Source organism: Notolepis coatsorum (assembly GCF_963971535.1).
Source record: "Notolepis coatsorum genome assembly, chromosome: 1".
In the NCBI taxonomy this organism is placed as follows: Eukaryota; Metazoa; Chordata; class Actinopteri; order Aulopiformes; family Paralepididae; genus Notolepis; species Notolepis coatsorum.
In genome coordinates this window covers 52,346,264-52,362,770 of record NC_140165.1, presented here as the reverse complement: position 1 = coordinate 52,362,770, position 16,507 = coordinate 52,346,264, and the positions used below count along the sequence as shown (strand labels likewise).

The following is a 16,507-nucleotide window of genomic DNA, read 5'->3' as shown; positions in this document are numbered from 1 at the left end:
TCCTCAGTATCGGCTCTAAACAAAATACTCTTTACATTTACATTTTGTCATTTAGCTGAACGCTTTTATCCAAGGCGACTTACAAGTTCTGTACGACAAGTCAGCAGGAAGGGTACAACTCTTTCAGCTGAGTAACAATGACCAAACAGTGCTGAAACTTGGGTGCTGCAGTATTGAGTGCATGGACATAAGACATATTAGTATAGTAGGAGGAGTTCATGGTAGTATAGGACAGTAAGAAGGTTAATTAAATGATTATTATTATATATATTTTTTTCATTTCAGATATTGATTGTGTGTTTTTAGTCGACAGCGAAAGATTGGTCGTGTTTCGGCTGTCCTAACTGTGGTGGGAAGTTCGTTCCACCATTTTGATGACCCTCCCGGAGCTCTGATAGGAGTGGGTCTGAGGCGTGCCTCTTAAAGGCATAGCTCTGATTTCTGGAACCTAGTAGGGCCTACTTTCTACTTGCCAATGATAATGATAGTCAGCCACAAATGAACGCAAAAAGGGAGTCAAGCTCCTGTCTGTACAAACTGAAGATAGGTTGTGGCTAACTATCCAGAGCTAGCATGAGCTTGCCTTTCCAAGCGTTTCTATCAGGGAACATCTTTCTGTGTTGGTGATGTTTCCTTTCCAAGCGTTTCTATCAGGGAACATCTTTCTGTGTTGGTGATGTTGCCTTTCCAAGCGTTTCTATCAGGGAACATCTTTCTGTGTTGCTGATGTTGCCTTTCCAAGCGTTTCTATCAGGGAACATCTTTCTGTGTTGGTGATGTTGCCTTTCCAAGCGTTTCTATCAGGGAACATATTTCTGTGTTGGTGATGTTGCCTTTCCAAGCGTTTCTATCAGGGAACATCTTTCTGTGTTGGTGATGTTGCCTTTCCAAGCGTTTCTATCAGGGAACATCTTTCTGTGTTGGTGATGTTGCCTTTCCAAGCGTTTCTATCAGGGAACATCTTTCTGTGTTGGTGATGTTGCCTTTCCAAGCGTTTCTATCGCACATCACTTATCCACATTGGCACAGTGTACGTATTTGCTTTGTCAATCCAGGGCCCTGCTAGCGGACGGGGCCTGTTTCAATTGAAACGGGTGAAACATAGCTAAGGCCGCCTATGGGGCTAGGGTAAAAAAAATATTTTTATCAGATAGTGAATAGTGGTGTTGGCGTCGCGTCTCCCTGTAGATCACGGAGAGGGAGCTGAAGCCTGGAGGAGCCAACATCCCCGTCTCAGAGAAGAACAAGAAGGAGTACATCGAGCGGATGGTGAAGTGGAGGATCGAGAGGGGAGTCGTGCAGCAGACAGAGAGCCTGGTCAGAGGCTTCTACGAGGTGTGTGCGTCGGTTGTGTGATAGTAAAGGGTTAACCTTCTGTCGTGTGGCAGTGAAAGAGTTAACCTTCTGTGTATTGTCACAGTGAAAGGGTTAACCGTTTTGGTAGTGTGGCAGTGAAAGGGTTAAAGGCCATTTTAGGGTTTGTGTAAGGGGTTTAGGGAATGAATGTAGCCAATCGGATTTAGGTAATAGTCCTCACAAGTATAGAAATACAAGAATGTGTGTGTGTATGTGCGTGCACATTCTAGAAAAACCATAGTGTACGTTTGGCTCTATAAGAACTATTTGCAACTTTAGATGCAAATGCACAATGTGCTGGTGTTTAATAATAACAATAATTCATTACATTTATATAGCGCTCTTTTCTAGCCACTCAATGTAGGGTGGAAATTGCCTCCTTCACCACCACTGGTAGCACCCAACCTTGGGCTACACAGGCTCAAAGGCTGCCATACACAGGCACCACACACACATCACACTACACACAATGGCTGAACGGCTCAGGAGACAGGGATTGATATCAGCCAATTAAGGGGAAGGGATGATTAGGTGGCCTTGATGTCAGAGACGTGATTGGGAATTTGGCCAGGAACGTCGGGGGAACCCCTTACTCTTTGCAATAAGCATCCTGGGTTCTTTAATGACCGAGATCCAGTCAGGACCTCGTTTTGTGTCTGTCCACTATGTTTGTTACTTTTGTTATTTCCCCCCCCTATGTAAAGCGACCTTGGGTCTTTTGAAAGGCGCTATATAAAATGAAGCTATTATTATTATTATTATTTAGACTTTTTTTGATCTACCTTTTCTCCCATTTTCTATTTTTTCTCCCATCCCAATTTCGTATTGTCCAATTCTACCCTCCCCTGTCTCGAACGCTGTTAGGCCATGCCTCCCACTGGCCGGCTGCAGTGAGGACCAAGCCTTGCATCACGTGTCCCCTCCGGTACATGAGGAGGCAGCTGTCGCATCTTTTCACCTGAACAGCGCGATCTCTCAGTGGCGAGGAGTAACGCGTGATACTTCCTGATTCTGCTGTGCAGGCGCACCAACCGACCTGTAGGAGTCGCTGTCCACAACGTCCAATCCCCACCCACTGGCTTTCCCACCCTCTAACACTGCCAATTGTGTTAGTATGACAGCCGGCCAAGCCGGTAGCAACGGCGAGAGCTGGGCTCGATACCAGCATCTCCTGCGTTAGTGGCGAGCGCCTTGCCCACTGCGCCACTCAGCCGCCATGGCCCTAATGATGTTTGTGTGTGTGTGTGTGTGTTCACCAGGTGGTAGATGCCAGGCTGGTGTCAGTGTTTGATGCCAGAGAGTTGGAGCTGGTGATCGCTGGTACAGCAGAGATAGACCTCGCAGACTGGAGATCTAACACAGAGTATAGAGGAGGTATGTCATCAATATACCAGTGTTACTAAACCGGTCTTAACGGGGTATTTCACTTTAGTAGGATTTGCAAAAGATTTAAGTATACCTACCAGTAAGCTAGCGACCACTGCTCTCCCCGTTGTCTGCTGTCAACACCTACGCCACTATTCCTCCCAGGTGTCAGGCTCCTTATTCACTAAATATCATACTTCAAGTGAAATATCCCTTTAAGCTACATTATCTTACTCTGTCCACACAGCAAGCAGCTTGATAAACCAATCACTGTATGTTGCTTACTGACTGACTGCAGTACAGTATGTCCCATCTACCGCTGCAACACCATTGGTCCTACAAGTTGCCCATCAGACAGTAGAATCGGAAGCAGTTCATGATGTCTCACGACCACAGTATGTTACTTCCTGTTTGTCCCCGCAGGTTACCATGACAACCACATAGTGATCCGGTGGTTCTGGGCGGCAGTGGAGAGGTTCAACAATGAACAGAGACTTAGACTGCTGCAGGTAGGAGTGTGTGTGTGTGTGTGTGTGTGTGTGTGTGTGTGTGTGTGTGTGTGTGTGTGTGTGTGTGTGTGTGTGTGTGTGTGTGTGTGTGTGTGTGTGTGTGTGTGTGTGTGTGTGTGTGTGTGTGTGTGTGTGTGTGTGTGTGTGTGTGTGTGTGTGTGTGTGTGTGTGTGTGTGTGTGTGTGTGTGTGTGTGTGTGTGTGTGTATAAATAAAACACAGTAAAAAATGTATTAAAAAAAGCTATAAAAATACGACAACTATAACAACGAGTAAGAATAAATAATATGAAATAGAAAAATACACAACATAAAACAGGGTAGGTGTGAGATCCAGACTATCTAGGCTAAACACTAAAACGCCTCGGTAAACAGGTAGGTCACCTGGATTTAAATGCAGAGGGAGCACACCTTATTGGGGGGGGGGGGGGGGGCATTCCAGAGCTTTGGGGCAGCAACTGCAAAGGCACGGTCGCCCTGAGGCCATGGTTAGACTAGTGTATTCCTGGCGTTTTTTTTATACGTTTTTGACGACGTTTGATGTCCCTATTACACAGAAATGCGTTTTTTGGCGTTTTTTTGTGGATACGGCTGAAACGCAAAATTGTGTTTGCGTTTGGAGATACGCAAAAAAAACGCATCGACAACAGCGTGTAGTCAGCACGGAGCCGTTGTTGCGAAAACGCCCATGCGCAGTAGATACCATCTGCTGCCCTTCCGGTGACAACAGTGTGTGTGTTTGGGACATAGCTCCGTGTCCCAAATAGCTTCAGAGTCTTCAGCCTGGATGCAGGGACCACCAGGAGAGAGTAACTGGAGGACCTGAGTCTTCAGCCTGGATGGAGGGACCAGCAGGAGAGAGAGACCGGAGGACCTGAGTCTTCAGCCTGGATGGAGGGACCACCAGAAGAGAGTAACTGGAGGACCTGAGTCTTCAGCCTGGATGGAGGGACCACCAGAAGAGAGTAACTGGAGGACCTGAGTCTTCAGCCTGGATGGAGGGACCACCAGGAGAGAGTGACTGGAGGACCTGAGTCTTCAGCCTGGATGGAGGGACCAGCAGGAGAGAGAGACCGGAGGACCTGAGTCTTCAGCCTGGATGGAGGGACCACCAGAAGAGAGTAACTGGAGGACCTGAGTCTTCAGCCTGGATGGAGGGACCACCAGGAGAGAGTGACTGGAGGACCTGAGTCTTCAGCCTGGATGGAGGGAACACCAGGAGAGAGTGACTGGAGGACCTGAGTCTTCAGCCTGGATGGAGGGAACACCAGGAGAGAGTGACTGGAGGACCTATGCGATCTAGGAGCAACGCAGGGGGAGAGGAGATCCATTACATAAGAGGGAGCCAGGCGATTGAGAGCTTTGAAAAACAAGACGTTTACATGAGTTTACATGCATGTCCACAGTCTTAGGATATGCAAGCTTCTCCGACGTCTCTTTTCTAACCCTCTTTTTCTCTCTTCCTCCCTCTCTCTCTCTCCAGTTTGTAACAGGGACGTCCAGTATTCCCTATGAGGGATTCGCTGCACTCCGAGGAAGCAACGGGCCCCGCAGGTTCTGTGTGGAGAAGTGGGGCAAAGTCACCTCGCTGCCCAGGTAAGTTATAATCTTCTACATTATTGTTTTGATTGATTGATTGAAAATTTTATTAACAGATTGCAGAATGGGTACAATACAGTACGTCTCAATACACACAATTGTTAAGGGGATGCAGACCAGAGAAAGACTTTCGTCTTGTTTACATCAGGGTCCCCCATTTTCAATTCATCATAACATATATGACATACAGATAGACAGTACTGTTACATCTAGACATTTATGACATACCAGATCTACAAATATACAGTACTGTTTGTGAGTACAAAAATAGTCTAAAAAGAGAGTATATACATTTGAGGGGGAAGAAACTGTACATTGGAGGAGGTTGGGTAGGTGGGGTGGGGTTTAGCTATGGTTTATATATATTCCCTTAACACGTTGGACGCCAAGAACGAGTTACGCCGTTTTTGCCCGCCATGCGTTGAGCGCCAAGAACGACTTAAGCCGTTTTTGGGATCAATATTAAATTTTTTCGCCATGGCATTCATAATTCATCCAGCCAACCTCTGGACTGCAGTGGGACCCTGTATGAGATTGCAACGCCTCAATACCGCCGCCTGGTGGATGGTCGGGCAAGTTACACTCTCGCCAAAACCGGAAGTGGTGATCGGTGTGTCGAGGAAATCCCTCCGGCAGTCACATCTTGTTACTTGGATCCAGACAAACACTATAGTGCATTTGGATCGCTTTCTAAACTTAATAATCGATATGATTTCGGCGTTTATTGCGCCATACAAACCGGAAATAGATGTAGGAGATCGATGTCAAATAATTCCAGTCTCATCGGCAAACGGTAAGAGGGCAGTAACATTATTTTCAGCCCGATTGTTTATTCATTTCACTGCAAAACATCTGATCAATATATCAACCCATACTAAATAAAGCTGTTACTGACGATCAAGGAATTATAAACGACCCCCCCCCCCTTTCCTTCACGCATGATGAAGCATAATGTATACCGATCATTTTTAAATATAGTGTGTATAGGAAAGAAACGCCAATCGATAATCTATCATATGCGTCAGGGCCTATATAGAATAGAATAGAATAGAATAGAATAGAATAGAAATACTTTTATTATCCGGTGGGAAATTAGACACTGCAAATCGCTCAACATTTAAACATTTAGACAGGACAGGTCACAAATTAGAATAATATGTACAATAAAGATGTAGAACTTGACAAAAAGTACAAAACTGGTAGAGCGATCTGCAGCAGCGGCCGTCTCAGGCGACGCATGCGCACAAGCTAACTAGCGTTTTTGGAATTACAGCAGAAAAGCTTAAAAACATTTATATTCTAGACGGTATTAACACAACAATGTATGAATGAAAAAATATAACGTTCCCACATCCTGAACGATAGATAATCAATGTTGAATGGGCCATAGTAATGTCAATATAGCAATACAATTTTAAAAGTTATAGCCCTGCAAAGAAGGTAAACATCTCCATAGGCTTTCAACGGTGGCAGACTGGGTATATTGATGGATATAACCCATGGCGCCCAATGTGTTAAAGCAGGGGTTCCCAAACTTTTTCAGCTCGAGACCCAAAAGAGAAATTTGGTGTTTCCCCGGGACCCAAACTTACAAAAATACATCATGAATTGCCATAACATACATTTATAGGGCGGCCGGGTAGTGCAGCGGACTAAGCGTCTGTCTACCACCACAGAGACAGTGGGATCGAATCCGGCTGTGGTGCTTCCGGGTTGGCCGACCGTCCATACTAACACAATTGGCAGTGTTAGAGGGTGGGAAACCCGGCGAGGGTGGGTCCTGGTCGTTGTAAACAGCGACTCCTACAGTTCGGTTGGGGCGCCTGCACAGCAAGGGAAGGATCTAGGAGAGGTAGTGTGACCTTCCACACGTTACACTCTCCCAGTGAGAGTCCGCGCTGCCAGGTGAAAAGAAGCGGTGGGCTGGGTACACATGTGTCGGAGGAAGCATGTGATAGTCTCTGCCCTCCCGGACTGACGGTAGGGGGTAGAATGCGCAACGACCAGGAAGGGGAGTGGGAATTGGCATTACGACTAACATTGGGATGGGAGAAAAAACGGAAAAAGAAGGGGGGAAAAGATAATAAAAAAAAATGTAAACATACATTTATAAACTACTGATAAAGAACACAACAAACCATGAATTTCAAATGTATATGAAATGTATTTCTTTAATTATAAAAGTACATCACAGCAATAATCAGAGTGTAATGTTAAGTTGCTCACCACTGTCAAGTTAGACCGCGCTCTCAAGATACGACACTGGGTGCTGAAATCCCATTAAGTATTATATAAAAGAAGCAGTGAAGCCAGACCAGCACTCTCAGGTTCAAAATTTAATGGCAGCCTGAAACATCTTCAGTGTTATAGCTTGCGAATAACAAGCTATAACACTGAAGATGTTTCAGGCTGTACAAGCTATAACACTGAAGATGTTTCAGGCTGCCATTAAATTTTGAACCTGAGAGTGCTGGTCTGGCTTCACTGCTTCTTTTATATAAGTTGCTCACCACCTCATGACATATGTACATACAATTTTGTAACACTTTTAAAAACAAACATGTTCTACTCTCCTTTCTATTTCTCACCCCTTTTTCAACTCTCCATTTCTTACCCCTCCCTCCGTCCCTCAACCTTAAACCCCAACATTGAGCAACATTCTGATTAATTTGTACTGACTTATTTAAAGATTCTACTGACCTGACATCATGCTAGAAGGGGTATAATATTTCATCTATGGCACAATGAAATCTAATGAGAGGTATGTGGCTGGTTGAAGTTTTCAACCAGCATATCTATTCTGGGCTTGGTTTTTGAAAGTGCTATTATGAGGTCATACTGAGCATTTAGTCTGTTTCTGTATTTGTTTTTCAGGTATGCTAGAGTAGAAAACCCAGATTCACATAAGTATGTGGTGCCAAACTGAATCAACAAAAAACAAATTGGTGATAAAATAAAAACGGGTCAGAGTTTGGGAAAAGCCAACATTTGGGGAAATTAGCTTACCGTCTTCTCCAGCGTGACAAGAAGATAGATACCAGTTTCCTCTCTGTGCGTTCAGTAGAAAGCTATCTGGCTGCACGTTAGCCTAGCTTAGCACAATGATGGAAGTGGACAGTGCCAGTTAGCCGAAGGCTACCCGTACATGTCCGCTTCCATTCATTGTGCTAAGCTAGGCTAACATGCAGCCAGATAGCTTCTACTGAACGCACAGAGAGAAAAAAGAAAAGGCTAAATAGTATATTAGACTACTTCTGGTATATTGTCTCTGGGAAGAACATATGAAGAAAGAAGAGAAGAAGAAGTATTTATTTGTCATGCAGATTAACACACACACATGCGCGATGGGCGACCCACAGGAACACACACACACACATGCACTGAGTCGCTGATGAAATATCTCTCTGCACTTTTCCCATCCCGTCGTCCTTCCCCCCCAAGGGCAGCCGGGAGCAGACATGGGCTGCGGCGTGGGGCCGCGCCCTGGGGACCAATCCAAGTGCTCCTGTCCATCTTCGTCAGGGACGCGATCTGTTCTGTTCATGTTTTCCCATTGGGTTTATCTATTTTTCTGGAGGGGAAACCCTTGCGAGCACGGGGGAGAACATGCAAACTCCACACAGAAAGGCCCGGGAGATACCCCACCTGGGTCCCCAAGCGGGAATCGAACCCAGGACCTTCTAGCTATGATGTGATGTGTGATTAACTGGTGTGAATTTGTAAAATTAATGACATTCCTCTTTAATTGTGTCTCCGGTCTGTCTCTCTGTCTCTCTCTCTCTCTCTGTCTCTCTCTCTGTCTCTCTCTCTGTCTCTCTCTGTCTCTGTCTCTCTCTCTGTCTCTCTCTCTGTCTCTCTCTCTCTGTCTCTCTCTCTCTTCCCCTCTCTCTCTCTTTCTCTCTCTGTCCAGAGCTCACACATGTTTCAACCGTCTGGATCTGCCTCCCTATCCTTCCTTCTCCATGCTTTATGAGAAGATGCTGACCGCTGTGGTAGAGACCAGCACATTTGGACTGGAGTGACCCCCCCTCAGTGACCTCCGACTGACCCCAGATCAGTGGGTGTGGTGAGGAAGAAGCGGCGATGATGATGATTCTCGCCGGAGGGGGGGCGACACCAACCAAACATGTCTGGATTTAAAGTTTATTTAGATTTTTTTGCATTCTATTTCTCAAGAGGTACATTTAACCCTGTGGGTCCAGACTTCACGGCAGAACCGGCTGTCTCCTCAAATGACCTCTTGACCTTTGCACGCGGAAGTCCGTCACTAGGTGCTATGACTCCACTTCTAAACCATGAGCTGTTTTAACCCTTTCACTGCCACAAGACAGCCGGTTAACCCTTTCACTGCCACACGACAGAAGGTTAGCCTTTTACTATCACACAACCGACGGCGAAAGGGTTAAGAGGAACTCAGAGAATAAGAGCTGGGAGAGTGTGCATTTTTTTTTTTTTTTTTTATCTACACGTAGATATATACCCGTTGTCTCGTGCGCACGCTCACCTGCACTACATTGGAAGAATAGAAGAGAACACACACACACACACACACTGCCACTTTGAGCCAATGAACGCGAAAGGACAGAGCTCTCCGACCAATCGGAGAGGAGAGAAACCGGGAACAGATTCCCCCGATCGCAGACCGATGACGTGAGGGGAAATGGTGTGAACGCCGGGAAGCCTCGGACGACGGCCCTACTGTGGACGACAACGGGCTTCTTCTGACGCCTCGCTTGTGATCAGGGCACCGCAGAGTGATCGCTACAGAGTGTAACTGCAATGAAGAACAAACTAGCGTTGCCATCACTGCCTCACTCTCACACGGGGGCCACTCTCACACGGGGGCCACTCTTGTATAACGTTGAAGTATTACCATCGCGCAAAGACTGACGTTTGGTGCAATCTTTTGTTTTGCACATTTTTTTTATGTCTACACTCTTAGAATGGTGCGTTTGTTCTAAAGACTGGTTTTATATCTCGACGGCAGGCAATGTTTTGCTTTGTTGAACACCTGCTAGAGGAGGAAGATATGAGCGTACAATATGAGCGTACAATATGAGCGTACAATATGAACGTACAATATGAGCGTACATACAATATGAGCGTACAATATGAGCGTACAATATGAGCGTACAATATGAACGTACAATATGAGCGTACATACAATATGAGCGTACAATATGAGCGTACAATAGCCTGGTTTCCAACCAGCTTCTCAACACTGAAAACATCCTTCTATCCATTGGCTTCTTGCGTTGGAAGTCGAGATGAACTTGACATGAGGACACCTCGTGGATACCGACTTAAGAACTCTGGAGATTAACGCTACGTTCACACTGCAAGTCTTGGTGCTTAAAATGTGGCCACGATTGGATTCCAGTGTGAACTGGTCACGCTCCTGAACTGACCCCGCATGCGCAAATTAACAATAATAATGTTGGGACTTAACATGGAGGACACTGAAGTCACAGTTTATGGTTTCATTTTTAAGTTGAATGCAGTAGTGGAGGCCGGCTGTCTCTGATTCAGGACCACATATGAAAAGATCAGATTCCATGTGTTTGTGCTGTTCACACTGTTGTGAAAGATCGGATCCGAGTCACATACAGTGTGAACAACAACAAAAAATCTGATTTGGGCCACTTTTGCCTGCAGTCAGAACGTAGCCTATGAGACCGTTTTGGTAACATTGAATTATGGCTCCCCCCTGTGGCCTATATCAGCAACTACGCTCTTTTGGACATTGCGGATAATGCATTTTTTGAGGAGTCGCCTCAGGCACCGCTTTCAAGTCTGCGGGACAGCAGGACAGACCTTGACCGTAAGAACTGACTTCACGGAGTGTGGACGTGACAAAAGCTTTGGTATCGTTATAGTATTTTCATCTACAAAAGTGATTTTGTAACAATGTGTTAATGCGATGATGAGTCGAATGTAACTGACCTATTTAACAATGTGGATCCTGGGTTGAGTTTTTTTTATTATTGTTTTTTTGTTGGGTTTTTTTCACACCAGATATAACTAATTAAATCCTTTCAATTATGGTTGAGCGCTCACAGTCGTCAGCCTGTCAGGAGTGCAAAGTACACAATAGATTTTTGGCCACCAGCATGTTTTAATCGAGCATTGAAGTATTTTTTTGTTGTTGATTTCACTCACCCTGACTCAACTCATTTACTACTCCCTGATCCAAAAGAAATTATAAAAACATTATTAAACTCAACTCCCTGATCCAAACCGACAAACTCCCAACTACTCTCACACTACCACCAACAGTCATTGGGGGTCAATTCAATCTATTTGGAATTGGAATAATTTTCCACTAACAGTTTATTCTCACACATTTCTTAATAGATTGGATCTGAGAATATATGGCAATTATATTTATTAATTTATTTTTCTCTAGTATTTTAGTTTCGAAGAAGATCCTCCTGGATTGGTTGAATTGAAAAGTAATTGATTCCTCAGTCAGTCGACCTGTAACCAAACACTTTTGATAGTATTATCAATCAACAGACATAATCATCTCTCTCTCTCTCTCTGTCTCTCAATTCATATGTATTAGGGCTGGTTAATATGCACATAGATATTTATCGTCTTTCTGTCTCATCGTTATTGTGGGACTTGTTTTATACTGTTATAACACAATTGTGTCATCTAGATATTAAAGCAACAATGTGTAATTTTTTTCCCCTTCTATTAATTAATCAAGGGCACTAACCTTCGCTGCTCTAGCCTCGAAGGGTCTGGTGAGACCGTAACCTCGTTCCCAGTTTGATCTCCTCCGTGAGATAAAGCCTGGTAAAGAACTACGGCCAAAAGTGTCTATGGGGTAGAATTTCCGGTGTATGTACTTCCCCTGGAAGCTGCCTCCGAACGGACCAAACTTTTCCCGAATCCTGTCGGCAAACAAGCTAGAACGTCCCGGTCATGTAGTAAATTCTTCAGGCAAAGCCGTTGCAGTGGCTTAGATGAGGAAATATTGTGCACTTCACACGTTTCTATAATTGTTTTGTCGAAACCGGAAAGCCTGTAGCCGGTACTTCCTGTACTTCCTGTACTTCCGTTTACACACTTTAGGAGGCATATCTTGTCCAGCCTAGGTGAGACACGGCACTAAGCAGTGCTTAGTGTTGTCCCACCAGACCCTTTAAGGCTACTAGAGCAGCGAAGGTGAGTGCCCTGTAGCTCAATGTGCTCTATGCACGCTCCAGAACCTGATTCATTTATAGAAGGAAAAAGTCAGATTTCTCACAAAATTATTTCTGAAATATTTGAAGAAATACATCCGATTCTGTATATCCAATACGAGGATACGTGTGATTTTCCCTACCTAAACAGATATTGTGATATATATATTATATACCATTATTATTATTATTATTTCCTATGTATATTTGCTCAGCCCTAATTCTATAATCCTTCCTTCTCTAAATATTGGCTTGTCATCAACACACTGCCATTACTTATGGTTCACCAGAGCAAGTTTCCAGCTTGTCACTTGTGTATTTGTCACTCACACATTAACATGTACTTGTAAAGTTTAAAACATTTTTTGACTATCACGTAATTGATTTGCTTTAAAAAAAAAATTAAATTCATTAATACTTTGAATTGAACTTTGACACGATGATATAGCTCTTCGTTTTGCACTCCGTAGTCATATCAATGTTGAAGGTATAAGAAATATTTTATGTTAATTTAAATTAATTTAATCAGGGTTTTTTCCCATTGAGCTCAGTCATAAGCTAGGAGAGCAGACGAATGAAACAGTTAAACATGCACATAGACGTTAAAATCTATAAAGTTATTATATAACCTAATGGTTAAAGTGCTGTAAGTGGCATTCTGTCAAACTACGTAGGCGTTGCAGATCAAAAATGAATTAAGATCCAGCAATTGCATATCCTATTTCTCTCCTAAGAAGTTGTCAGAAACATATTTTATTGAAGCGTTTAGGTGGAAAAAGAGAAGGTTTACCAACACGCCTGCATGTTCTTCCTGCTGCCCACGTCCCACTTTGTGGAGCTCTCTCTCCTGATTGGATAAAGTGGGAAGGGATACCAGGAAATGTATTTTGTGTTTACTGCAGAGTGGAGAGACTGGAAGATCCATGTTACTGACCAAACACTGTATATCAGTGATGGCTGTTGGAATGTAGCGCTACTTAACACTTATTTTAATGAAAAAATTTCACTTACAGCATCTTGAAAATTACCATTTTGTATAGTACTGCTGAATGTCACACACAAACAACATTTTATGTTTTAATTGAGAACAGCGACTCAGTCTATTTATACACCTTCTATCCAACATTTCCCCATGCACTATGAATGTAACTAAACATTGACCTGGACGCACTGCCACACTGAACTACAATTACCAAGTTATAGGACTACAACACCCAGTTATCACTTCAGACCAACAGGTGAGTTGCCTGCCTAACACTTGCCACACCGCATTACATTTGATAGGAATAAACAAAACATTTTGTGTACCAAAGTTTTGGATCGATAAGGACTTTGAAATTAACTATTTATACCGATGTTTTATGTGACAAGATCTCGCTGCATCACCGAGAGAAAGCTTCCAAAACTGGCTTTGTACACAACGTTATGAATTCATACACAAAGGTTATTTTGTACTAGTGAGATTCTGTAATTCAAATGTAACTGGCTTGTTTAATGAACATTGTTTAATGTTCAAACTGATCAGATTGTTGGGCATTATTAATGATACTGTGTGTGCTGATAGTGAGTCTCAAAATGACCATTGATTCCCAGAACTTGGAACAGCTGCCACTTGTTTCCCGTTTACAGCAAGGAAACTATAAAAGAAGGAAGGGTCATCATGTCAGAATACCAGCGTTCTATGCTCTGCTTGGTGCCAGACTTTGGTGCCAGTTCTCTTGAAGCCTGTATACAAAATAATTATATATATAAGGGCTGTCAAAGTTAATGTTTTAATTTTAGATTAATTAAAATTATTTAAAGCATTAAAATGTATTAATCTAGATTAATCTATGGAGTGAAAAATCTTCAACGTTCTGAACTTTCAGCAGTATATTTGCTTGTTCTTTTCTTGCATCGACTCATGCACCTTTTTGAAAATCATCCGACATGAAGATGGAACACATTTTTGTTGTTAATATGATTTATATTACTGGTAGTTCATACAAGACATTATCCTCTAAGCCAATCTGCACTTTAACATAGGCCTCGGGTGTTTTTATTTCTGTTAGCGCTGCAGATATAAGAAAGAGGTCTAGCTGAGTCAATGTTGATGGTTTTGTTGAACATTTGTACGTCACAGGAGAGAAACTGTGTATTCAAAGAAAGCTATTAAAATAGTCTTTGAATCTAAATATACTTTCTTTGTGTTGATTTTACATTAATTCCATGATTTTACTCAAGTAAATATCTGTTACAAGCTTCGGTCTTAAGTAGAAAAATGCTATTTTTAATCTAGATTCATTACAGAAAATTTAGATTAATTAGTACAATTCTTTTAATCTATTGACGGCACAATATACAAGCTATCTGAGGAAATGTACAAATGTTAGCTTCTGACATCCGAGGTAATAACCTGTTCAATATGACGGGTCATAAACGAGGAGATGGCTGATCCCGTTCAACTCGATGTCGAACTGAACGTTTCCACACTTGGCACCAATGTGCGTTCATGCGCTACACAGTGATGTGATGACCCTTCCTTCTTTTATAGTTTCCTTGGTTTATAGATTTAGAGAATGTATTCTAAACGTAGAATAGCCACTGCCATTTCTGAAGGCGTTTTGAGGCCGCTGGATGCAGAATTACATACATTGGTGCAACTTTGCACACAAGATGATCTCGCAAGTTCCTTTTCAATGGACCTCATGAGATCATCTGGCTCGCTAGGTTATATTTACACAGGAACAAAGACAAATCTTTTCAAACCTTTTCAAAAAAATATTTGTACGTGTTCCTCTGTGGAATCATGCCGTCGGCCCTCCGCCTCACTGCAACACAAATAATTCTTACAGATCGCTGCCACTCTTTATTATGATGAATTCATTGTTCTGTATAGTCTCCCCCCCCCCCCTCACTTTTATATGACAATGTTTTTCTGCACTTATTCCCCTGCGACTGGAAAAGCTCTTGTCAAACGGCGACCTACTGCCTGTTTTTTGTGTCTTTTTGTCAGAGGCAGACCAGGGTCAAGTAGCGTGTGAAGTACTTTCAGATACTGTGATCTAGGGTCAAATATCACTACTACACTTCCATCATATTCTGTACAGTACACCACCACAATGCACTTGAAATGGAACTATCAAGATGTGTCATGTGCAGACTTTCAACTTTAATTTGAGGTTATTTACATCCAAATCAAGTCAACAGTGTAGGAATTACAACAATGTGCCCCCCCCCCTTTATGGGACCAAAAGTCTGCCAAAATGATGACAATTCTTATGACAATATATGAATATATATATGATTTATAGTGTTTTCAAAACTTCCAACTTTTCTTTTCCAAATTAAAGTAAATAAATAATAGTATCCATTTGGTGGTATACAAAGGTAATTTCAATAGAGCTCTTGTTTTCAATGAGTGGAAATTAACCCACTCATGCAACAGAAATTCACTCCAATCAAATCACCCATCGGTTGCCAGCGGTTGCTATACACACCGCTATGTGGTCAGGTTAGATCGATGGGAGTACTGATGAATTATCTGAAAGTATTTAACATACTGTATAGACATATAGTTACTTGACCCAGGTCGTAGTCAGAGCCCCTCTCTCTCGCTCTCTCTATGCAAAGCTTTTTTCTCTCTTCACGTCACTGTTATGATTGTAATGAAATGAACAGGATAATAAATGGAACTGAAGAATTGTTTGTCTTGTATGTGTGTGTGCATCCTTAACCCCTGTCAGCTATTCATGTTCATTCTGTAACAAGCAGCTAGAGAGACATTCGACTGGCTCCTGAAACTGAGTAGAACTTGAGTAAATCTGTTTTTAAACTAGTTTAAATCTCACTACTATGCACTCAAGTCTGTAGCACTCAAGTTTGACACAGAGTTGTACCCTTCCTGCTGACTTGTTATGCAGAACTTGTAAGTGGATTAAAGCATCAGCTAAATGACTAAACGTAAATGTAAGCACTTCTGAACAATAATAGTCAAATAATACATTTGAAATTATGCAATGTAATCCTGGGCATAGATTTATATAAAGGCTAGATGACTCACCCGCGCTGCTGGCCAATGGAGACCGATGTTGCCACATGGTGGCCATCTTGCCACAGGCGCCCACTCATAACATGAATGTCTATGGTGCATGTACTATTGCTATAACCATAGATTGCAAAATTTTCAACCGGTTTGGTTTGTTATAAACGTCAGATGTAGTTCTCATACTGCATACTTATAATGGACTTTCATATGAAAATTATTTCAACATGTCCAAGCATCCTGATTCATAGCTACGTTTAATAAGGTTTGTAATAAACCAAGATGGCCGCCGGTGAACTACATATATATACTATATCTATGATCCTGGGGGTCCCCGGACCCTGCGTTGAGAACCGTTGATCAACAAAACTTTATAACTTTATTTATAAACTCAGAGCAACTCTGAAAATGAAATGTTTTAAAAACACAGTAAGCAGCAAATAAATATGACCAATTGGTTCCAACA

The 16,507-nt window shown here is 42.7% G+C and overlaps 1 pseudogene across 1 annotated transcript in view; it reads left to right on the top strand.

Annotated features, from left to right (window-relative positions):
- Positions 1 to 12,246, top strand: part of LOC311232502 (E3 ubiquitin-protein ligase HECW2-like) — a 114,657-nt pseudogene extending 102,411 nt beyond the window's left edge. Inside the window, exons 25-29 of the transcript XR_014621018.1 lie at positions 1,189 to 1,335; positions 2,616 to 2,730; positions 3,145 to 3,230; positions 4,712 to 4,824; positions 8,738 to 12,246. The product of XR_014621018.1 is annotated as an E3 ubiquitin-protein ligase HECW2-like (transcript). The remainder of the gene's footprint in view (positions 1 to 1,188; positions 1,336 to 2,615; positions 2,731 to 3,144; positions 3,231 to 4,711; positions 4,825 to 8,737) is intronic.
- The last annotated feature ends 4,261 nt before the right edge of the window (positions 12,247 to 16,507 follow it).